Source organism: Ambystoma mexicanum, chromosome 7q, assembly GCF_040938575.1.
Source record: "Ambystoma mexicanum isolate Mex_15411 chromosome 7q, UKY_AmexF1_1, whole genome shotgun sequence".
Taxonomy (NCBI): domain Eukaryota; kingdom Metazoa; phylum Chordata; class Amphibia; order Caudata; family Ambystomatidae; genus Ambystoma; species Ambystoma mexicanum.
The window spans coordinates 634,572,970-634,597,177 of NC_090941.1; the positions used below are offsets into that span (position 1 = coordinate 634,572,970).

Consider the following 24,208-nt stretch of genomic DNA (forward strand, 5'->3'; position numbering starts at 1 on the left):
ACGTATGCCCGCAGCCCCTCCCCGGACCTTTCCTCACCTTGTTATGGGTTTTGGCATGCTCTCTGTCCTGCCTTTTTGGCAGGGGCGCGTTGTCCTTTGTGGGCGAGTGCGATCTAGTTACTTCACTGATGCCGGCTCTTTTGAGTCTTTCAGGTAGGTCTTAATACTGTTATACTTGTATGCCTTTCTTTGGTTTAAATAATATCTTTTCTCTTTCCTTAGGTGCGCAGAAGTTCGCTGTGGAACGTTGGCTGAGTTGGGACTCGCCAGTAGGTGATGGGGCATCGAGAGCACCTTGATGCGGTAAGTAGGTGCTATGCACAGCGCTATGATGCCTTGCCTTTGCTAACCTGTTGTCTTTTCGTTTCCGTAGATTGCGGTGCTCACCCGGAGCAAGAAGTCCCAAGACGATGCTGGTCGATGGGCGGCTCGTGAAGTAAGCTTCCGGCACAATTGTAAAATGTCTAATGTGCTGTTTCTCTCTTTTTTGCAGATCCGTCAGTCCGAGAGGCTCGCTGATCCTTGGATGCTGTTTGCAGGAGCTGAGGGCAGCTAGCGATGGAATTACAGGTAAGCTGCTGCTATTAACGATGTCCTTTTGTTTTTCAGATGCTGTTCTTCCCAGGTTCACAGGTACTTCTGAACACGATGAGCGTCACATTGCAGGATTGCTAAGTAACGCAAAGCGTGTCATTCAAGTCGGGTGTGGTTTAAATAGCTTCAGAAAAGTAGTCCAGGTGAAGTAGTTCCTAGGCTACCACACCCAAAACACTATACTGCATAGCTTGGTTCCTACGGAACCAAGCTATGTGGGTGCCTCCATGTTGGCTGGCATTGGAAACAAAGTAGTCCCAAAACACAAGTCCTCACGAAGTATGAGCCTGGCGCCAACGACTCCAGGACTGGCCCCAACAGGGCTTCCGCAAAGATGCCTGAGTTTGTTTGAGACCCGATTCAAGGCCCCTCCTGGCCCATGGGGTGACCAGGGTTTTTTTTTATACGGGTCGTGACACCTTGTCCACAATTTTGTATGGGCCACACCAGGATGCTAGACAATTGGCATTCTTATTTTTGCCTTTTTCAAAATTGAATTTAAACACCTGATTGCCTACTGCATACTGCCTGAAAGATGTTTTCTTGTCATAGTATGATTTGGCACTGCTTTTTCCAAATTCCACTGTGCAAGTGCAAATGCATGCTGCACATCCCAGACCCAAATAATCAGACAAACTCAAAGAATATGGCAAAGTACTACTTTATTATCAGCTCAAATAAAGGAGGGCAATCTGGTGAACAACAAACTGTAGTCCACGCACTCACACTTAAGAATCGATTATACAAAGGCTTTATACCTCCATGTACGTCAGCTATGACATTATCCTACGTGGCAAACTTAAAAACCTATTGAAGGGAGGGATTAGTTAAGGGAACATATATACCTACATATCATATAAATTGAATTATAACTGGATGTCCCTTATCTAGTAGATACACCTCAACCCACCTCTAAATATGTATAATACAGATTACAGCATAATTGTAATTGTAATTGTTTATTTGTAAAGCACTTATACATAAGTGAAGTGATTTAAAGCTTAAGAGCAGCAGTGGGTTGGCCTTTGCAACGTTGTATAGCATGTTGCTACAGAGACCCTCTGATTGGTTGGCATTCTCTCCCAACCTTGGACATTCGGTTCATAGCAGCACGTAAGCAAAACGAAACTCAGGTGCAGAGAGCAATGTCAGACCACTGCCCACTTGCACAATAAGACCATCATCTTATATCGGTGAGGCCCGAAGCCAAGGCTTCTCCTTTGTTGTTAGCCTTGCAGCTTGTTCTCTGTTCCGGGAATTTTCAAGGGAGTGTAGGTACTCCATTATCTTTATCTAGAACTTAATGAATAGGCCTTGTTTTCGACTTCTGAATCAAGTGTGAAGAGACCACAATTTGTTCCATTTCAACCTTGTATTTACTACTATTTAATTCAATTGCGCTGGTTGTCATTACTCCTCTTGGCCTCTGGAGACTTGATCACTCCACCATGCATATGCTTTTTGCATCCTTGATTGTCCAATGCTTGGCACTTGCAGATGTTTTCTTCTTTGCTTAATCTAAGAGAAATATGTCTTACGTACATGGCTTATCCTCTTAACTCCCTTTGTGCTTTTCAATTATTCCTTGATGTGGCATGCTTTTACCCAGGCCAATAGACTCTTCTTTGTACCTCACAAGAAGCTGTTTTTCCAGCATCTCCTGACTCTGCGGCCTGGGTCTGTCTCTGAGGTAGTTTGGTTGGTTCAACCTGAGTCCGGCATCCATCTTTTTCTGATGGCTGCTTCAGTCACTTTATATTTTCTTCTGCAGCAAGTCTCTATATGTGGCGAAAGAGACCACCTCTGTCCTGCCGTGCAGACAAAGAGGCGCAGAATCATTGATAAGCATAAGTGAATAAGTGATAAATTAAGAGAGAAATATCTAATTAGAGATAACATTATCATAATTCGTGCACGAAGGGGAGGAAAAGCATTTTTGCTTCACGCACTGGAGAATAAATGTGTTTTCCTGTGCGTGGAGTCACTTATTGGAAAGTGGGAGTTCGCAGGCCTGCTAAAGTAGCTATATATTTCAAGGTTGCATCTGCCAGGTATACTAGAATAGAAGCCAATTTCGCTAGGTGTGAAAACAGTTCATTTGTATTGATGAGAGAAGCTAAGAAAGTGTTACCAATGCATTAGATATATAAATGTGCTAATATATTGTGAAAACTGTATTTTGCTAAGCTGCATTTACACTGTTTTCCTTTTTCTAGCCCATGTTATGAGATGCAACACTGTTGTCTTCCTTTGCATTGTTTATCTTGTTTTTCTGAAAGAAGATAAAGAGTGCCAAAGAGCATTATTGTGAAAGCTAGTGTGGTCTGTTTACTTTGTGATACATAGAGTGTGGAGCCTGGTGTATTTACACCGCCAGTGGCAAAATGCAGCATGTTTAGTGCAGCACTACGTCTAGCATTGTCCTATTCAAAGCGTCCCGCATAAAATGGTATGAGCTAATTTCCCATGTTTTAGCAAACAAATTTCAGAGAGGCATGGGGCCTAGATAAAAATACCTTACAGGGCATGGCCTAGCAGTTCGAGCTGGGCTGCTCCTATTGGTGGCTCGATATTGCTCGATAACATTGATTGGTTGAAAGGGAGTGGTTTGCTGCTGTCCTCCCCAAACTGTCTTCTGGGTGCTCGGATGTCTTGCAGAAGAGTGAGCGGATATACCAGTAAGTTCAAGCCACTCACTGCAATGAGCTTTGTACCAGACTGATTTGCATATGTTCAGTCCCTTTTTGCAAAGGTGCAGACGGAATAAAAAACGGTGGCATGGAAGGCTGCTTAGAGATTTTCAGTGGCTAAGATTAATTCAAAATCTTTCACCAATCACATTTTTTGGGATATCATTTGTCTTCCTGTATGAGAGAGTGTATGCCCAGATGTGGGTCCCATAATTGCTGCGCATAAGGAGCCACGCTGCACCTCACAAATGAAGCACAAAAAAACAGCATATGTCTGGGGCTGCTTGTGTTCCTGTATGGATGGAGCATGTGAAAAGAAATTCATTCTCAAACATAATTCTCTGCAGTTAGCCCTCACTGGAAGTAAATACACTCTTTGTGCAAGGAACAAACACATGGGCAGCTGGCTTTGAGTACATTCATTTAATCACTGCTTCTTACAGCTGAAAAAAGGAGATCTCCACTTGGTACTGCACAGATCATAGTTTTATAATGTTATGCTTATATGAACCTTATATTTCAAAAGGCTTTGATTGGACATTGTGTATTTGTATTTGTATTTTAAGTGCCTTAAGCCAAGGCGGATATGGCAGATATCCTACCTTCAGATAATCTTGATCTCCTAGCAGTGACAGAAACCTGGCTTCATGATGCAGCAGGCCCAGCGCTGTCCCTGGCTATACCAAAAGAGTACCAACTCCTAAGAATGGACAGACCCAACAGATCTAGAGGAGGTGGTTTAGCCATCATCGCTAAACCTAATCTAGAATTAAGACTCTCCACGCTACTGCCACTAAAATTCTGTGAACTACTATCAGCTAAATTGTCTATATCTCCATGTCGCACCCTGACTATTTACCTCATATACAGGCCTCCAGGACCCCTAGGCTGATTCGAGGAGGATATCTCCAGTTTGCTAGCCAGCAATACTAAATAATCTTCTCAAATAATGCTCCTAGGTGACCTTAATTTAGGACTAAATGATCCCGATGATAAACAAGCTCAAGCAATAGCTTCCATGCTCAACGAACATGGGCTATCCCAAGAAGTCTCCCCCCCCACCCATGACAAAGGTACGACCCTAGACTGGGTAGCCACCTCAAATTGCCCAACCAAGATCACTAAAATTACACCCTGGATCGACCACTCCATGATTGCCATCAATCTAACACTTAAGAAAGAAGCAAACAAAGACACAATAATGGCACCCCACTCCCCGCCAGATCAAGGAAAAATATCACGACTAATAATATCCTACCTGGTCTCCTCCCAGTGATCAATGCCATACCAAGCAACTCCGACCCAGACACGTTAGTAGACCTCTTTAATGAGACTATGACTAAGATCCTAGATTCCATCGCCCCACTCTAGAACTGCAAAAGCAAACAACAGGCCCACCTGAAAACATGGTTCACCTCCCACTTAGAAGAACTTAGAATGGAAAAAAGGAAGCTAGAAACCATATGGCAACATACACCTACAGAAGAAAATAAATCAAAATTCAAACTCTCGGCCACTAAATACAAAAATGAAATCATTCAAACCGAAAAAGAAATCTATAATGAAAGAATCTCTAAAGCAGGCTCCAACAAGGAACTATTAGCAATCCTACGTGAATTAGAATCCCCCATATCTCCACCGGATAACTTACCTAAAGATAAACAATGGTGCACCAACATTCAAAACTCTTTAGCAAACAAAATAAAAACATTACAAACTAAAATTGATTCAAAAAAAGCCTCGCTCATAATAACAGAAATCCCTACTATCCCCTAGCCGAGTAACAAACTACCTAACCTAGAACCATTCAAATTTTCCAAAATATCGATCCTTGAAACAGAAAAAACCATTGCCTCACTAAAACCATCTAACTGCAAAGGTGATATCTGTCCCGCACAAATAATCAAGGATGCAGCTAGAGAACTAGCCCCTTTCATCTCAAAACTCATTAATGCCTTCTTTACATCCAATTCCATCCCAAGCAGTCTTAAAGATTCCTGGGTCCTACCCCTTCTCTAAAAACAAACCTTAGACCCCTCCATACCCACATATTATAGACTAATCACAACTGTCCCTTTTCTCTTGAAGATAATCGACAAAGTGGCCTATTTACAAATACAAAATACCTTGAGACCAACCAACTATTAGGCTCACGCCAATCTGGGTTCAGACCCCAGCACAGCACGGAGACAGCCCTAATAAACCTCAAAGCCCAAATTGATGAACTTAATGATAAAGGAAACACAGCTATGCTACTCCTCCTTGACCTGTCGGCGGCCTTTGATCTGGTGAACCACGCAGTTTTATGCAAACACCTTGCAATGGCAGCCCACTTCTCAAGTGAAGCTATAGCTTGGGCCCGATCATTTCTTGACAATAGAAGCATGAGAGTCTTCTCCACAGCAGCTTCCGCAGACCCGGTGATAACTAAATGCGGGGTCCCCCAAGGATCATGCGTCTCACCCACTATGTATAACATCTTCACTAAGCCCTTTTTTGACAAACTGGACAGGCTGGGTGTCACCTATACAAATTACGCGGATGACACCCAGATCCTTATCCCCCTTACGGGCAATTTCACGTCAGATACATCCTTAGTGAATGGGATTTACTCCCTCATTCAAGCATGGATGCCCACCCACGGCCTAAGCCTGAATGACGACAAAACGGAGATCCTGATCCTTGGTTCAGCTAATAACCTAAAAAAACTTAACGACAACTACAGTGCCTTTAATATCGATGGCAATATAATCAAAGTTGCCAAAGAAGTGAAGACACTAGGTTTTCACCTAGATTCCACATTATCCCTAAGAAAACAAGTAAACTCCCTGGTCTCCTCCAGCGACCTATACTGGCAAACTCATCAAAGCCTGCAGAACCTTCCTCTCACCAGCTAGTTGTATTATTCTAGCCAACGCCCCGATCCTTTCCAAATTAGATTACTGCAACGCTCTCTATGCAGGTGCTAATAAGTACATCACCAATAAATTACAAACGCTGAAAAATAACGCGCTAAGAACGGCACTGAACCTCCCCTCCAGAGACCATATATCTCACTCTAGAATAAACCAAAACTGGCTAAAAATTACTGATCGGATTCTATTCAAAATGGTCACTCTAACTTTCAAATGCCTAAACAATGCAGCTCCTCCATACCTAACGGAAAAAACTACTAGAAAATCATCCTCACGGCCAACCAGAATTGCCAACTCCTTCTGTCTCCAAATTCCCAGATTCCGCCTACAAAAAACAGGTGGAAATAGCTTCCCTGTAAAAGCAGCCCAGCACTGGAACGCTTTACCAGTTGAGCTAAGAAGGGAGCAATCCTACAACAGTTTTAGGTGCAACACCCGCTCTTGGCTACGACTCAATGATATCTAACCCATTGCATCACTTGCTCGCCTTCTCCTCTCTCTTCTCAGGCTTCAACGTTCTAGCAACAGTAAGCACACTGTGCTCCTGTATATATCTGTACCCTGTAAATTGTAATTATATATATGTATATATGTATATGCCTCATATATGTCAAATGTAACTAAGCTATAAGTAATCTTGGCACGCTGTGCGCCCAGCTACCTAAGGGTTTTGGTGCCCTATAAATAAATAAACAAACAAACAAGGCGCTGTACAGAGAACAACGATCAGTACACTCTAATGGATAAACAAAAAATTCATAAAACAATCATTCAATGATGTTGCAGCAAATGAGACTTCAGCATCCCACGAAATAAAGAATAGACAGTAATGGAACGAAGAGAGTAAGGAAGAGCGTAAAATCCTAATAAAGCGAAAACAAGATTGGGCACAAGGGGGATGATGTGCCACCAATAGAAACTGGGAAGAAGAGTGGAGAGAACGAGAAGGAGTATCGAAAGATATCAGAGCAGCAAGATAGCTAGGAGCAAGACTATAGAGGGATTTAAAGACAAGAGTGAGACAATTTAATTTAATTTGAGTGTGAAAGGGTAACCAGCCAAGAGTGGCAAGAGAAGAGGAGATAGAGTCTCAGAAATAGAGAAGACAGAGAAGACGGATAGAAGAATTGAATACAGATTTTTGAGGGGTAAGATGAGAACTAGGAAGTCCAAAGAGGGCAGTGGAACAGTAAAAGAGTCCGAAAAAAAAATAAGGAGAAGATTAGGAGTTTAGAAGTTGAAAGGTGAGAAATGGACAGGCTTTACGTATATTGTGAACGTGGAACTGACAGCCGCACAAGGTTAGAGAGATGTGATGAGAGAAGGAGAGATTAGAGTCAAAGTGAAAGGGACGATTTCGGGATGCGGGTCAGATAGGAAGCTGGGATGGAAGAAAGGAAATAAAGGAAGGGGGATGGTGAGGGGGAGCGTATTAGCGGGGCAAAAGAGGACTTCAGTTTTCCCAACATTGAGCGTAAGATAGTGAAAGGACATCCAAGATTTAATAGCAACTAGACAAGCGGAAAGAGTTTGGTGAATATCAGACGAGAACAAAGAGAAAGAGAGAAAGAGTTGAGTATCATCAGCATAAAAGTGATGTGATAAACCAAAGGAAGAGATAACAGCCGCAAGAGGGGAGGTGTAAAGAGAGAACAGAAAAGGGCCCAGAACGGACCCTTGAGGCACACTGTGGGTAAGCCGGAAAGATTTCGATGAAAAAGGGAGTTTAAAACCAAGAGAAGAGCAGTTTCTGTGGAGTGTTAAGGACAAAAGCCAGATTGGAATTGTGGGAGAATAGAAGAGTTGGAAACACACAGAGACCTGAAAATGGACAAGCCGTTCCAGTAATTTAGAGAGATAGGGAAGCAAAGAAATAGGATGAAAATTTGAGACAATCAGTGGATCGGCGGTAGGTTTCTTTAAAATTGGGATAATGAAGGCATGTTTAAAGGACATGGGAAAGATAGAGGTAGAGAGGCCGACGTTGAAAAAGGAAGTAAGGTAAGACACTAGTGAAGGGTAGACCATAAGAATAACTGTGGAAGGAATCGGGTCAGTAGGAGACGCAGTAGGGTGAGCTTTAGTTAATAGAAGAGAAATATCAGTATTAGAGATAGGTTGAAAACTAGCAATAGAAGTGAGAGAAGCAGAGGTAGAAGGAGTCGCAACTTCAGGTGAGATGGAAGCTTCAATGTCATTATGAAGAGAGGTTACTTTAGAGGAGAATAAGTGGGTAAAGTCAGAGGCAAATAAAGTAGAATTAGCAGAATAGTCAAGAGTAGGAGGAGACAGAAAGCGAGCTAGCATTTTAAAAAGACACTTAGGATGGGCAGACTGAGTGTGTAAGAGATCAGAAAAGTATAGCCTCTCAGTGGAGAATAGACAGTCATCGTAGAGCATCGTAGGAGAAATAAGATGAGTGATCAGACTCGATTTGGTCTTAAGCCAACATCTTTCAAGGCGACAGAGGAAACAGCGCATAGAACAAAGATGAGAGGAGAGCCAAGGTTGGGAAGGTTTGCGGGTAGGATGGAAGGGACATAAAGGGTAATGCAAGTCAAGGGAGGAAGAGAGAGGTGAGGAAATGGAGGAAGCAACCTCATCAGGTGTAAGAGCCGAGAAAGAGGAAAGAGGAGGAAGAGCAGTAGTACAGGTAGAAAGAAAGAGTGAGGCATTAAAGTTGCATAGATCACGTGGAGAAAAGGATAATGTGGGAGAAAAAGCCAAAGAATGTATAGGGACTTGAGGAGACAGCGATACAGAAAGAAGATAGTGTTCAGATCAAGGCAGGAGCCAGAGATATGGGATGGAGGAGTAGAGAGAGGAAGAAGAAGATGAGAGTCAAGAATTGAGAGAAAAGGGAGAGTGGAGTGTGTTGACAAAAGATGGAAATTGAAGTCCCCCAGCAGTATTACAGGGGAAGAAGTAGGGAGACATTTTACTTAACGGTCAAAACATCACTTGATTTGCATTGAACATAAACACTGTCATGAAACGCATGACTTCATATGCTAATTAGCAAGACTAGGTAGTGTGCCAAATTTCACTGCGCTATGAGATATATGTTGCAACCTTTAAAACTGGAAAGAGCAGGTTCTGGAAAAGACACATTTAATTTTAGACTTCTTAGCACATTCTGTCCAAGGCCATCTCGCCCTGCTTATCTACTTTTGACTGCATTCCAGTTTCGTTCTATGAGTCACACAATTGAAAATCACATATTCTGCTAGTTAAACTGCCAACTGATCTACACCAATCTTAAGCCGCTCTCAGTCAACCTTGGCTGGGGCTCAGTTATTTATCTGGGGTTTTCCCAACTCTGTGTTTCTGTGATTGTAAAACACTCCATATCTATACACAGTGTGGCCTAATGTCTGTGTTATTCTATAATAAATACATTATTATCTTGTCTCTTATGCAACAATATAATGTCATAGGTGAAATGACATCAATTCTGTCATTCTTGGTCCACACCATGTTTATCCTCACTGTTTCTGTTACGGTATGGGTAATACAGTTGTCTGGGTGAATAATTCTTCTCATATTTGTGCTTTTGGACCAGGGGGCGGGACACAGCCCCTAAATGGCATAGTTACCTGTCTGTCACCAGAGAATGGGGGGAGGATCTACTCCTCTACAAATGGTTAACAGTTCAAGCTGGACTGCTCCCATTGTTGGCAGTACCAGATTGATTTGCATATGTCTGGGTCCCTTCAGCAGTGGGACAGTTGGGCTAAAAATGCTAGTATGGCAGGTTGCCCAGAGCTTTGTCAGTGGTTAGGATTAATTGAAAACCTCCCACCCATCACTTTTTTTTCTTATTATTTGCAGCAGCGGCCCGTGCATCTCAGGAGAAGGAGGAGTGAAACTGCATGACGTCAGGAGAAGGGGGGAAATATTCCTGTGGTCATGGTCTCTGTTAGAGCCCATCTCGACATTGAATTTAAAACTCTTTGGAGTATTAGGAGCTGCAAAGATGTCTTAACTACAATCCCCACTGCTTCTGAAAATGTGTTAGCATGTCTGGTTTGGTGTACATTTGCATTTCTCATTGGTAAATGTACTAAACGTCCTATAAGCATTGTTGTGGATCAATTACACCAGGGTGAATCCATTCTCTGACTTCTACTAATTAGATTGAACATTAATTTATTGACCCTGGTGCTTGGAAATCATATCATATTAAACTTTATTCGGCACAAAACCATTAAAGTTACAAATTAGGAAAATAGTCACTTGAGAATCATCACAATCAAGATATTAAAATAAATAAGACAAGATGCCACAATTAAAAAAACATACACGGATACAGTACATTTCCATCATAATTGTCCGTTTCCATTAAGACACTGTCTGCAGATGATTGTAAAAAGTCAAAAGACCACAATAAAAATCCAATTAACAATCTAATTAAATAAAAGTTATAATACACCTGATTTATGTTAAACATGACAATTCATACAAATTAAACAGACCCACATTTTTTAACAACCTAAAAAATGGCTAGTGTGTCTATGGCCAAGCAGAAAATAAAGAAGGGAAACCCTCAAAGCCCCATGTGCAACCATAATCTCCAATACCTACGGGGGAGAGAAACTTGCATCCCTAGAGGACAAACATGTTTTTTCCATACTTCTAATCCCTGGTAAAGAACGACTCCTACACACCTAAAGTAATAGTATAACGTTGCCTATTTACTCATGGGCCCATTAATGCTCCTTCCATCTCAAAAGCCAGGCCCGATGTATACATTTGGCTACCATGCTAAAAGAAGCCATGTTCTCAGTGCCTTTACAATACTTTAGTGTTTCTCTAATAGTTCTCACACCAGCAGTTGACACCAGCAGTATTGACTTCAAGTAACAAGATATCAAGGCACTAAGGCGAGGGCAGATGAATAAAAAATGGTAGGTGGTTTCCTTTTGGTGGTTACATAGCAGACAAATACCAGAGCAGGCAGTACTCCATGATTTAGTAAAAGAAGCCAGCCCATTTTAAAATCAAGGTACAACATACGTGCATACAGGGATTCAGGTCCAGATAACTTTCTACTCCAAATTCCCACTTGATTTCCAGGTAGCCCGCGCTCAACTTCAAATGTTGGCAAGAATCTACCATATTCTGCCTTTTATACACTGCTAGCAGTACCACCGGATGTTGCATGGGTCTGTAGTTCACATGCACATTCGGTCTGCTATAGCCTTTTATATGTGTCATAACTTCCTATTTTTGAAAAATCATAAAATCGGCAATCTCCCAAAGTCACCTATACTGATAGCACAGGGTCGGAGCCCGCCTCACCGTTGTGCAGGGCGAATGGGTGGGGTTGGTCAAATGTCACTATCGCCAGTACACCCCAGACTGGTATGCCGTCCGTGGGCCAACATTTCAGCCCTCCGACTGTTATGGGGCTGGAGCCAATCCTTTACATATAAACACACTTTCACAAATATAAATATAGAATATACCATCCCTGATTCTGCACTGGGCAACCTTATTAATATTCACAGAGCAGGACCAGAGTTCATGCTCATTCAGATTAGATACAATACTCCACACATGTTTAAGCCATGGGAGTCGCTTACCCCCTTCTAAACCCATCATATGGACAAGAGCATCACAATATAGTTTAAGGCCTAGCATATACCAAAGACGAATCAGTACAAAACGTTTCAGAAGAACATGATTATCAATGTGTCACAAGTCAACCTCCAGATGTATAAGGTTGTTAGGTGAACCCTCGGCAAGCAAAAGCAAACTCTTTAAAAATGTGTTCGCCACTTTGGTCAAGCTTGCTATGTTTGACAAGCCCCAAAGTTCGGCCCAAAGGATGCAGCAATACTATCCTGCTTCCTATATAGTTCAAGGGCTGTAGTTACAGCACCTCTACCATGTTGGTTATAAAATCTCTGTATACCATGTAAGGAAGGCATGGTGTCAAACCGTAAAACCGACACAAGTGATCACATTTCAAGGGTGTTTATTGAACTTCAATTGGGTTTGAAAAAAGCCTATCTAATCCTAAATATAAAGATGGGAGCAAGCTATGACTATCAAATATTAATAACAAAGTCCTAGTCGAGTCGGTCAAAAAAAGGGCCTATACTAATAAACCTATTGACAATCCTTACTTGTACATACAAATAGTGTGGGAAACAACATTATGCAATAAAGAAAAGTGTTCAAGAAATGATATGTCAGTATGTTCAAGCCACTGGCTTCCCTTCCCCATGTTATCAGCAAGGCGGCACACTCGAGCTTTGCACACTCTCTGGCATCTCTAGCACGAGGATACAGTTCAAAACCTCAACATCAGGGCCCTCTGTGCCAAAGTCTCTTTGCCATTCAAAGTCCCTTATTTCAGAGGGCCTGATGTAACACGACAAACATTAAAGTTCCTTTCTTCTAAGAATTTCACATATACAATTTCTCAGGTGATTTTTGATTCACCCCGGGTCCTCCTCCACCGGGCTCAGACCCACTTTCATACAAACACTTTGATTTACAATTTCTCCTTCTCTTCTTGATATAGCCTTTTCATCACTTTTATTTTTGCCACTTATTAGCTGGATTCCTTACAGAGACCTTTGATTGAGCACCCACGCGGTGCCGGACCACTCTGTCATAGGTATTATATCTTATTTTGAAAGTTCAATCACTGATCAGCAGTTCACTTTTACTTGCGTCTCTTTATCACACGCGTTTTAACAATGCCATACAATGTTACTGCTTACAACCTGGGCTGTAACACAGACCTTCTTGTATCAGTCTCCCCATCTCACCGGCTGCGTTGATTTCACTGATGCTGCTTTGTTCGTGGAGGCAAGGTCGGTACCACAGCAGCTTGTGCTTCTCCCCGCCTTGATTATTGACGTGGGAGGGTCCTGGGTATCTCCGACACACAATGCATGATTCTTCAACCTGGTTTCCTGGTATTACGCTTTCTATTCTCGAGCGTTCAGGAAAGTAACGGTTCCTCATCGAAAAGGTAAAGGCAACTTCCCTCCTTGCAAGCCCCTTCTGTTTTGCTGTCTTTTTTCTCTCGTTCAGCTGCCATTTCAAAACTGCTTTTTCTCGTGTGCTTTGCCTCGCTCAGAGTGTGCTTTTGTGCTCTGCCTTTTATCCGTGTGGGGAAGCTTAATGGAAGTCAGGTGTGTGTGATGGTCAGTAATTGCCTGATCATTGTATTGGGACATGTTAGGTATGCAGCTCGGATGTTAGTCTGTTTTCTCTCATAGCTTGCTGCCTGTGTGAAAGTGTTCATGTTGTAAAGGGGGGGAGTAGAGTACCTAAATATCCTACCTGGTAGGATGGGGTAAAGGTGTTATAGGGAAGGGGATACCGCGTCTCACCATCTGGTATCCCACTACCCGAAAACCCCTCACACAGGTGATCCTCCCGCACTGGTCCACCCCCAGGAACTGGATCCAAAAGCAATGGCTGTTTCCTGGCCACCTGGATGACAGAACCCAGGGCACTAGAGGGTGAGACACCTGCTGGTTTCTCACAACCACCCCCATACTTCTCCATCGTGACACATGCTTTCTGCACCTTGGTTGTCCACAAACCATTTTCGTTGAATCTTATTCCTAAATAATTATAGGAACTGACCTCTTCCAACCCATGGTCCGCATACATAATGCTTGGTTGTGTAGCCCTTCCAATAATAAAGCGGATATAAAATCTGTTGGTGATAGTCCTGCAATAGCTAATATATCTACAAAGAAATTGGAGCATAGTGGTTAAAGTAAACCACAAGCGTTTATTCAATTTTGAACCAAAGACAAGACATAGGCTATAGAATATGTGTTGGTATGGTATAGTACCAACACTTCTAGACTGTTACATTCACCTTAAAAAAGCCACAAGATGTTAGACCTTAAGACCAGCCAGAAGCGGGGAGAAACCATGTATAAACCGACTAATGGGAAAAGGGGTATGGTTGCAGAATAACTGGGTCCCCGAAATACATTCTTGTTTTCAGATCAGGAATACTAATACTAAGCATAAGTGAATACATAACTGCTTGCCAGTAGGTGACATGAATAATTGTATATAGTCCTAGGTGACTTGCCCCCAATCTTCCTTACACATTTTTCATGGACTGTGACAAAAGGCCTGATCACAACCCCAGCGGTAAGCCTTAAAAATGGCTGTAAACAGATTTACCATTGCAATTACCGCTCTGCCAAATCATGGGTCGGTGCAAATACAGCTAACTGTATTACAACCAGCGCAATTACAGCCAGTGGAATCAGTGCCGACACAAGGAAGTTCAATTACCGCCACATCACAAGTCCTGACATGGCAGAATTAGCGCTGAAATACAGTGCTAATACCACCAAAAACATGGTGCAGTTGCCTCCAGTCTCTAGGTGGAGGTAAATGCATACAGATGCCACAAATGGAGCCACAGGTGAACCCAATTCATTCAGGAGGGCTACATAAGGCACACGCCTACCCCAAACACAGTTCCCAACACCATGCTGCCACAACACATTGCAAGATGGGACATGCAGCTGCTCATGCTACGCCTGGAACTACAGAGGCAGGATTACCAGCCCAGGGCACAGGGTGCAGAGCGGAGTAGGAGACGCCAAGCAAGGCATGCACCAATACCCAGGGTCAGGGACTCACCCTGGACCCTCACTGACAGTCAATTGGTAACCCTGTATCGCTTCAACAGGGTAACCACAAGTGAGCAGCTCACCACAATCCAGGGGGACATAGAGAGCATGATCAACATCAGGACAGCTGTGCCCTCACTGGTAAATGTAGTGCCTGTCCTGCAATTCCTAGGAACTGGCATCTTCCAGCACTCAGTGGCCATGATGCATGGCATGGCACAGCCACCACTTTCTGCTGTTCTAATGCAAGTGCTGGAGGCCTTCCTGCAGCATGTCTCATGCAACATGTCACTGTCCACCACACAAGCACAGGTGCACGCCATGAAGGCACAGTTCTATGCTGTTGCACACATGCCAAATGCAGCCCTGGACTGTACCCATGTAGCGTTGGTGGCCCCACATGCCCACGAAGTGCTGTATCACAACAGGATGCACTACCACTCACTAAGCGTGCATGTTACCTGCGATCCCAACCTGTACATCACCCACTGTTGTGACTGCTACCCTGGTTCCACCCACACTGCCATGGTCCTACGCAATAGTAAAATGCCTGGATGCATGGAGAGGCACAGAGGACAATGAATGTGGATAGTGGGTGAGTAAATGTGGCATCACACAATACGTGAATTTGCTGTAAGACATCCAACTACAATGGGGTGTGGTGTATGTGCACAACTGCAGAATGCATGCTTTGACAAGTCAATGTACAAGTTGGACCTGTCCTTATCCTGCACCAATGACACTGTACACCCCACAGAACATATACATGTCGGACATATTTGTATGGATATGCCGATGCACATCAACAGTGAGGACTACCAACACACACATTAATACAGGTACCATAATGCAACATGTAAGATCCATAATCAATGTTACACAAAGTGTGACATTACATCCCACATCAATGACCGTGCCAGTACCACAGCCAAGTACCTAGGTACACTCAGTCTGAAAAGTAGAGCTGCTGTGCCCAGAAACCTATGGAGGCCTGATGAATGATCCATCAGGCCATGTGCACAATAGCAATATACAGGCACAAGACAGCAACCATGTGATCTTGACATGACGACGATAGACACTTGATAATACATCTGCTGCAAGGGAACAGGGCGCAAGTTGTCACACTAGGATGCATGAGGTGATAGATACAACATGCACATGCAGTGAGTCAAACATATGCCACGCAATTGTGCCCCATATGCATCCACATGATGCCCTTTGCCCTGATGACATGAAAGACCACACCCACACAATACATTGTGACTCATGGCTCTAATACCCGTATCACACCTGACTCATGACACCTGTGTGGGATCCACAGACACCACAGGAGTTGGCCTACAATTGTGCTCACAGAAGGACCTGTGTCTGTATAGAGCGTACCTTTGGTCTCCTGAAGGCTTGTTTCTGCTGCCTGGATGGTACAAGAGGTGCACTAATGTATAGACAAGAATATGTGGGGAAAACCGTTCTGGAGTGTGCCATGCTGCACAATATCTGCCTCCAGAGGAATGTCCCTCTATCCTCTGATTTGGACATGCCACCCCCAGAGGATGAGGACACAGTGCCTGTGGCAGAGGTGTCTGTACACATTTGCAGAGATGATATCAAAGCTGGACAAATGGTGCGCCAGGAACTGATGGAACGTTTTTTCTAATATTTCGACATGGCTCATAGCATGCACCCACACACATCAATGAGTAAACGCAATGACACAATGAGGAGTGTCCCAGCCTTGATTCAGTTGAACAATGGTTTAATGTTGTAGTACACAAACTATCCTCCCTCCCACCACCAGAGCACACTATCCCCCATCCCCCACACCACAACTCTACCCCAACACACTATCCCCACGCTCCCACCCACAACTCCACCCAACACACTATCCCCCTGCCCCACCCAACAACTCCACCCCAACATGCCCACTGTGGGCAACAACTAGGACTGAGTCACTTGTGTGGCCTCTTCCCCCTCATGGCACCCTCAAGTGTCTTCGGGAACAGATTGCACTCAGACCGGTGCCTTGGGGTGCTTGGCAATGACCCCTCTGTAGGAGTAGTAGAACTCTAGTGTATGGACCCTGTCCCCCGGATATGTTGCAGAGTCAGTTCCATTGCCTGCTGTATGGACGCCGCAAAGGCAGAGATGCCCTCTGTCATCTCTCACATGCTGGCCGTACACTGTCAGTGCGGCAGTTGTTGCACCCCCTATGGCCTGGTTGTGGAGGGAGTGGGTGTTTTCAATGGTCTCCATTACGACTTGCTGCCTCTCCATCACGTCCAGCCCCGGCAAGATGTTGTGGCTTGGTGTTGGCTGGTGTTGGATTGGTGTTGGTTGGTGAATGGGTTGGGGGCTATGTGGTGAGCTAGAATTGTAACAGGGAGACCCATACGAGTGGGTGTCCATTCTATTCTATTCTATTGTAGTGTATTTACATAAGGCGCCAACTAACCCGCAAGCCTCAGAGCACTCAGAACAGACAGTACATACATAAAACAGAAAATAAAGAATTACAAGGGGAAACAATCCAGCCATGATCAGATAGAGGTCAGAGTGGCAATGACCTACGTGTCACCTCGATCAAGCAGGAGAGTTTTTAAGTGATTTCCTGAATTGATCAGATGATGGCAATTGTCTGATGAGTAAGGGGAGGCTATTCCATACTCTTGGCCCCCAGGCGTCAAAGCTCAAATCCCCATATGTCCTCAGCTTGAAACAAGGTTGTGATAGAAGGTCCCTATCATTAGAGCGTAAAGTGCATCTAAATGGCTGCTTCTTAATCTGTGACTGAAGATATCTTGGTGCGGTGCCCGCAAAGCACTTGTAGACCAAGCAGGATGCCTTAATCTGGACCCTTTCGTGGACGGGGAGCTAATGCAGCTTCCTGCGAGCATGAGATACATGTTCCCTGTGTCCTAGGCCACACACCGCTCTGACAGCTCCATTTTGGATTGTCTGCAGCTGTGTAGCATGTTGTCAGGGCTCTGCAATTCAACAGCACCCTGTGGCTGTTGGGTGGTTTCCTCCAGAATGGCTTTGTCACGCCTGCCAGCAGGGGTGGCATCAGTCACAGGTACTGTGGCCATATCTTTGGGTGCACTTTCAGTGGTGGGCGCAGGGCTTGCAATGCCACCAGCAGGCCTGGTCTTGCTGGGGTCAGGTGTGGCATGCTGTGGCTTGCGCTTGCACGTCACATCTGGTCGCCCCTCTGGGGGTTGTAGTGGATGCCGACACCCTGGAGGCACCAGTCGCTGATTGGGCTTTCCCGCTCATCATCCTCAACCTTTTCCTGAGAGCCTTTAGGGGACAAATGACATGCTGACAGGCATTGTATATTCATGTGGATTGGCATGCATTTCACACATGCTATTGATCAGAGAGACACCCGCCCATGTGGCCAGATGGGTATGGATGTACAAGGCCCATTAAATGTGCCCAAGGCAGTGTGAGGCTGGTCGCAGCTGTGTGTGTGTGACCCATAGCCAGGTGGCCTTTGGCCCTTATGCAGTCAAGGTGGGCTGTCCATGCAGGTGCAGCTGACCTGTTCAACCATGCATGAAAGAGGCCCTGCAGGGTCATGCATCTTGTGGCATACTCTCTTGGTCATGTGCTGGCATCCAGGCCCAGCCTTAGGTTTAGTAGTGCATGGGACTAACTTATGTACTCATGCCCCCCATAGCCCCTCACCTGGCGACTAACACCTGGTGGGAGTGGATTCAGTTGCATCTTCTAGGGCACTGCCATGGCTCAATGGGACGCTGCTGTGCAGCCGACAGGGGCGCTCTGTCTGGTTTTGTGCTTGGTTCCCTGTGCCCATCTAGGTGCAGGGTGGTCGAACACTGCCATGGGGCACAACTGACATACCAGCAACTGACTGGGCCCTGTAAATGTTGTTGTGACGGCTGCGCAGTGTCGTGACTGCTCGCACACCACACTCCCGCTGGCACAAAGAGCGACAGCAGGGGCATGGAGTGCATTGTACTTGGATAAGCCACTTGCCACACCTGCACATTCCACACCAGGGGTGCACTTGGTAGCCTCCCCCCAGGTTGCTGTGGAGGGGGTCTGATGTGGCACCCCGTCAGGTCACCCTGACTGCCCGGCCTCCTGGCATGTGTCCCCGTCCATAGTACATTTTATACTGAGGGACACATATGGTGGGTCATTTGCAATGTGAATTGAATTGCGGGGGGGGGGGGAGACTCACCTCCTGTTTCCTGGCTGCTGGCACCCGCCTCCGCTCTGTCAACTCCCTCGATCTGCTCCATATCGAGGAGGCTGCAAACCTTCTCCCAAGGTGTGAGGACAAGGGGCTCTGTGGTTCTGCCTCCTGTGACCATTGCCTCCTGCTGGTTTTGGGAGAGGAGGCCCGCACCCTAACCCTTAGGTCATTCTAGCGCTTGCAGCATTCTTCTGCATCACAGGGGACCATGCCAACTGCTGTGACTTTCTGGCTTATTGCCTGCCAGATTGCGGTCTTACGCTGCCCCAATGTTTTCTTATGCCTGCTCTCATAGAGCTCATCACAGTGTCCCACCGCCTAATCGGTGAAGACTTGTAATTCCCCCTCACTGAATTTGGGCTTCCGGAGCCGGTTTTCGGGCACCTTCCCTTGTGTCCTCTCCTGTGACCTAATCCTTGTAACTTTTGAGGTCAGATGACTGCAGGAAGAGGGGGATTCAGGGCGGATTCTGTTTTCAAGATGACCGCCGCCATGCTTCCTGTTCCGGCGATGATGCTATTTCTGCCAGCACTAATTGCGCCGGCGCTATTAGCGCTGACTACTGTCCAGTGGTAACAGTAATTGCAGCGTAGTTTCTGCAGATTGCCCTGTTTCGGCTCTGATTCCATGTGACAGAATTAGTGTTACCATCAAAGTGGTGTGCGCATTCACAACATGTTGCGATCCGCCGCAAATTGCACTGCAGGTCACAGCGGTAATACTAATTTTGCTCTGCAATTAACACCAGAATACCACTACACTACTGATGAGGCCCAAAGTCCCTGCCTGGTTTTGGGAATTACCAGGGCATGCCAGCTCCGGATCTCATCTAGACCTGTATTATTATTATTATTTTTTTGTATTTGTCTGGTTTATTTATACCTTTCAAAACAAAACAAGACAGACATACCGGTTTCCACCGGCAAATGATTCATTCTGATGGTCATTATGAGCAGGAGGTGAAACCTCATGCTCTATAGGTGGTGCGTCTGTTTGCTTTTTACATAGGCTTGACAGGTGATGTGAGAATAGAACTTCTCGCTCATCTGAGTGTGGTCGATGAATCGGCATCTTACCCATGCCAGCGAGAGGACTGTCTGCTTGCAGGTGGTTTGTCAAATTATTGGATGTCAAGATAGCCATGTTGGTTGTTACATCTGTCAAGTCTGGCACTGCTTTCACTACAGTAATTGTAGATGTCAAAGTGGAGCTCATCTTAGTTGTAGTGTGTCGGTTCGGTTGCATCATCTTTAAATTTGGGAGCTCTTTTTGCTTTTTGTGAGTCCAGCTGCCCCTTTAGAGCTGCGATATCTCGGGTTAGGTGGACTGCCAAAGTGGAGCGTTGAAGCTCCAAGTCATCAAGAGTGGTAAGGTGTTCAGCTCGAGGGGTGCTTGCATGAAGAGGCTTGGATTCTGCACCTAATTCAATAGTTGGGCTAGTAATGGCAAAGAGACACTCTAAGGAGGTGCAAACCTTCGTTTCGCTGACCTCTGTGTTCGAGATCAGAGGGAGCCGTTGGGACTGGTGATTTCACATTGTTTGTTGTAGATGTAATTGGTGTCACCTCAATAGAGTTGGATTTTCGTCTGCATGAGGATGACATTACAAAGAGGCCATGTGGCTTGTCTGTCAGAGTCCTCATGGAAGGCTCTACAGGTTTATTCAACAAGTTCATAGAGATAGTGTTTCCTGAAGTGGTTTTCGTTTCCTCTGAGCATTTTTTCAGCAAATCTGCTTCTGTTGTGCATTCCCTTTGAACGTTTGGTTCTGGGTTGAGCTCTGAGGATCTCAGTATTGTCAATAGAGTTTTGTCTAAGTCAATATGAGGGGGCCCAATCTGTATCAGTTGTGGAACAATCGAGGGGACAACTCTCAAAGTCAAGTCGTGCTCGCTCCGCTCCACCGACGCAGCATCCCTAAGTTGATAATTCACTGCAGGCAGTACGGGTTCAGCATGTTCAGCGCAGCCAGCATGGTGAAATGAGTGCAAACAGGCTTGTGCAGCGCTGTTGTGTGAGTTACAGATAATTGCTGCATTAGTATTAGCAGTAGTCACCTCAGTAGTTCTATCGATTGCATTATTGTCTCTTACAGATGTTAACCTACCCGCACGTTTATGTATATGTTTTGGTGTGAACATCACATGGATCACATAGGACGAAGCTGCACTCACCTCTTGATATTCGAATCCACTCGCAGTGTTAGTCGCATCAGCGTCGATGTCTTAGAGCCTTAGTTTTTGCCGCGTTATGGGGCCCCTTGAAGCCATCGATTTCACTGTGCACATCGTTAAAGGGTGGAGAGTTAGCACTTGCCCACAGACCCACCGAGGACCACAGAAGACCACTCGTCTCCCCACTCTCAGCCTCGCTCTGCGCTGGTGTGGGTCTTATGTAGAGGAAGGTACAGGTACTGCAACAGAGCTCCTCCTCCAGACAAACAACAGAATAGAAAGACTGTAGGTCCAACTCCAATTCTAGCCACAGAAGACCACTCATCTCCCCACTCTGCACTTCTCTCCACGCTGGTGTGGGTCTTATGTAGAGGAAGGTGCAGGTACTGCAACAGAGCTCCTTCTCCAGAAAAAAAGGATAGAAAGACTGTAATTCCAACTTCAAGTCCAATTCTAGCCACAGAAGACCACTCGTCTCCCCACTGTGACCTATATTATAATCTGTAAGCTAGTAGAAAGGCTCCTCCTGGCCACTTGAAAGAATCGCAAGCTCCACTTAGCCAGATCCAAATCTCCAACATGGAAATGAAAGGCCTTCCCTTTAAGGGAGAACCCTTCTGTGTGATCAACGAAGGTAGCGGTACCTTTACTAGTTTGCCTGGCACAATGAAGGGCCATTCTTGGAAAGTCTACAGGACCTGCGATGAACATTGTGGACTCACTGATCCAGTAACTGTCTGAACACAGAGAACCGCCAAGTGATCTCTATAAATGTAGGCAATCCCATCCCTCACTCAAAAAGCACTCACAGGTGGAGTCCCTCAAAATAGTATCCAACCTGTGGGCGGAGTGATCACAGTATAAATACAGCCAACCACACTTGCTGAGTGTGGTGAGCAGGATGCTCAACTTTGGAGCATGAAGGAGGTGGAAGAAGTTAATGCATGAGAGATGGGAGAAGCTGCGTAGGTGGTGGTAGATGAGGGCAGATGAGGGCAGGAGATGGAGGTAACATTAAGAAGGAAGTGGTGAGAGTAGGAGGAATTCAGGAGAAAGCAGTAACATCCAGGGTAGAGATTGAACTGAAGGAGATGGTGAGAGATGGAGAAATTCAGGAATAGGTGGATTTAACAGACTTCACAAACAGTTCAACGCCCTCAATATTGATGGTAACATTATTACAGTCTCAAATGATGTAAAAACACTAGGTATATACATCGACTTTTCCATCTCTTTGACTAGAGAAATCAACACAATGACTTCCACTACTGCATAATAGATGTGCCTGCTTATCAACGCCTGCAGACTTTTTCTGACCACAGGTAGCTGCATCACTCTTCTCAGAGCCCTAGTCTTATCTAAGATAGACTACTGCAACGCTCTATACCTCAGCAAAAACACAACCTAAATAAGCTTCAGATCTGCCAAAATAATGCACTCAGATCAGCGACCAACCACCCCAGATCGCATCACATCTCAGAACTCAGGCACAGTGTGCACTGGCTGTCTATCCCACAAATAATTAGTCTCAAAACCCAATTGCTTACTTTCAAATGCTTGCATAACCTAGCACCCAAGTACCTGTGTGACAGATTCACATGGAAAATCCTTAGACCGGCCTACTAGATCCACATATTGCAATTGCCAGACCATTCCTAGGTTCAAGCTCCAAAAGGCAGGTGGCAGTAGTTTCCCAATCCGTGCTGCCAAAATGTGGAACTCTCTACCAGCAATGCTCAGAGCCGAACCTTCTTTCAATACCTTCAGAAGACAGGTAGTAACATGGCTCAAACTGTCTGATCATCCACACTGTTAAATCCACCTAAAATGAACATTTTACCGGTTGGATATTTTTCCACCCTACCTGTCAATGGGTACATTCATACCGTGTACCCACATCTCTGTGGTTATTTGTAAGCCCCTGTAATTTCCCTACTGTATCACTACTATCACTATCATTGTAATTACTGTGTATCTACTTCTCTGTAATTCTTTGTAAGCCCTTGTAAATTACCTACTGTATGACTATTAATTGCCATCCTTTGTAATTGACCCACTGTATGAACATGTCATTTTCTGCAATTATTTGTAAGCCCTTGTAAATTACCTACTGTATTTCTATTAATTGCTATCCTTTGTAATTGACCCACTATATGAACATGTAATTTCCTTCCTCCACCAATGTAAGAAATGCGCCCAGATGCCTAAGGGCTTGGTGCACTATAGAAATAAATTACAATACAATACAATACAATATCGAGAGGTGAGTTGGCAAATCGGGAGACCAAGTGATGGAGAGCGGAAGGTGAAGTGGAGTGCTGTGGAAGTTCTGGATGAGAGCTCAGGTAAGGTATTGTATGTGCAAGAGAGTGGTACCAAGGACTGAGAATATAGTTGTTGGTGTATTTTTAAGTGTGTGTGAGATTCGAGAAGGGAATGGGAGAGAGGAGAGTGTGACAGTTCGGGAGAAAAGAGGAGTGAAGTTAGAATAAGGTCATTGATAGCGAGTAAGAGAGTGAAAGGAGAGAAAGAGAAAGAGAGAGAGTGAGAGAGACAAGAGCAGTAGGAGAAACAAGGTAGTGGGGGAGTTTGGAGTCTAGGTGGGAGTAAGTAGTAGGAGGAGAGAAGAGGAGGAGTGAGATAGAAAGGCATCAGGAAGGATTTTGAGAACACCTGAAGGAGGAGGAGGAGGGACACCAGGACACTTCGGCAATGCTGCCAAATAAGGATAAGAAAATTGGAAAAAATAAGAGGGAATAAGAGACCCGATATTATCAGAAAAAGACTAATAGAATGATTGCAAGACATATACCAGCTTGTAAATGTGTAAATCCCTGGCAGGAGAGTATACCAGGAACAGACACATTTATAAGTCTGTAAAGCAAGTCACATATAAAGCCCTGGCAGGAGAGTATACCAGGCACAGACAGATTTACAAGCGTGTAAAGAAAGTCACATAAAAAGCCCTGGCAGGAGAGTATAC

The 24,208-nt window shown here is 44.8% G+C and overlaps 1 protein-coding gene across 1 annotated transcript in view; it reads right to left on the minus strand.

The window, feature by feature from the left end:
- The window catches only part of RXFP2 (relaxin family peptide receptor 2), a 1,759,299-nt gene that overhangs the window by 844,042 nt on the left and 891,049 nt on the right, over positions 1–24,208 (minus strand). The gene's annotated exons all lie outside the window — the stretch shown is intronic.